We start from the raw sequence: 1,538 nt of genomic DNA on the forward strand, positions 1-1,538 counted from the left end.
TGGAATTTAGAAGAATGAGAGGGGATCTCATAGAAACATTAAAAATTCTGACGGAATTGAACAGGTTAGATGCAGGAAGAATGTTCCCGATGTTGGGGAAGTCCAGAACCAGGGTCACAGGATAAGGAGTAAGCCATTTAGGACCGAATGAGGAGAAACTTCTTCACTCAGAGAATTGTGAACCTGTGGAATTCTCTACTGCAGAGAGTTGTTGATGCCAGTTCATTAGATATATTCAAGAGGGAGTTAGATATGGCCCTTATGGCTAAAGGGATCAAGGGGTATGGAGAGAAAGCAGGAATGGGGTACTGAAGTTGCATGATCAACCATGATCATATTGAATGGTGATGCAGGCTCGAAGGGCTGAATGGCCTACTCCTGCACCAATTTTCTATGTTTCTATATACAAAAATCCTAGAACTAGAATGCATCCATCACTCCTCAAAGTGTCACACCTTGCTCCAACTGTAAAATAATATAACAAATGGGACTAAAGGCAGATAAATCCCCTGGACCTGATGCTTGCATCCTAGGGTCTGAAGAGAAGTAGATGTATTGGTTGTATTTTACCAAAATTCCCTGGATTCTGGGTCTTTAGAGAAGTAGCGGCAGGGATTCTGGATGCATTGGTTGTAATTTACCAAAATTCCCTGGATTCTGCGGAGGTCCCAGCAGATTGGAAAACTGCAAATGTAACGCCCCTATTTAAAAAAGGAGGCAGACAAAAAGCAGTAAATGATAGACGAGTTAGCTTAATATCTGTGATTGGGAAAATGTTGGAGTCCATTATTAAAGAAGCAGTAGCAGGACATTTGGAAAAGCAAAATTGGGTCAGGCAGAGTCAGCATGGATTGATGAAGGAGAAGTCATGTTTGACAAATTTGCTGGAGTTCTTTGAGGATGTAACGAACATCTACAGAGGAACAATTGCCCTTTAATTGACCATAAGACATACCGATTTAAAGCCTTAAAACGAAAAAAAACGAACAACTCTTAGCGGTGGATCACTCGGCTCGTGCGCCGATGAAGAACGCAGCTAGCTGCGAGAATTAATGTGAATTGCAGGACACATTGATCATCGACACTTTGAACGCACTTTGCGGCCCTGGGTTCCGCCTGTCTGAGGGTGCATTGACCATTACTTGCTATACTACTTGTGTTCTTTTAAAACAGTATAGCCTCCGACATTTCAGTCAGCAGCCAATAAGAGCAGTACTCGGAGATATCGGGCTGAATTTTTACCTTAGCCTCGGGCTGGGTGTGAGTAGCGGGTCGCTATCCCAAATGTTCCATCGGCACGTTCTGCAGTCTCTTTTTAACTTAAGTACTCCAATTGAGTTAGTCATGCGGGTTTCCTGGCGAGTTAACTGGAGCGGGTCTGATGACATCACGGATGACTAGACTTCACCTATTTAAAGGGGCAGTGGACAGAGTAGAGTTGCAGGTTGTTGGAGGCAGTCCAGAGATTGGTCTGAGAGATAGCTGTTGCCGTGAAACCAAGAGGGCATGGCTGGAGATCACCAAGGAAGTGAACAGCA

General features: G+C 44.0%; 1 pseudogene; it reads left to right on the top strand.

Annotated features, from left to right (window-relative positions):
• Window positions 1–988: 988 nt before the first annotated feature.
• On the top strand, window positions 989–1,130 carry LOC139264975 (5.8S ribosomal RNA; annotated as a pseudogene).
• Window positions 1,131–1,538: the final 408 nt, after the last annotated feature.

This window comes from Pristiophorus japonicus, chromosome 5 (assembly GCF_044704955.1).
Source record: "Pristiophorus japonicus isolate sPriJap1 chromosome 5, sPriJap1.hap1, whole genome shotgun sequence".
NCBI lineage: Eukaryota > Metazoa > Chordata > Chondrichthyes > Pristiophoridae > Pristiophorus > Pristiophorus japonicus.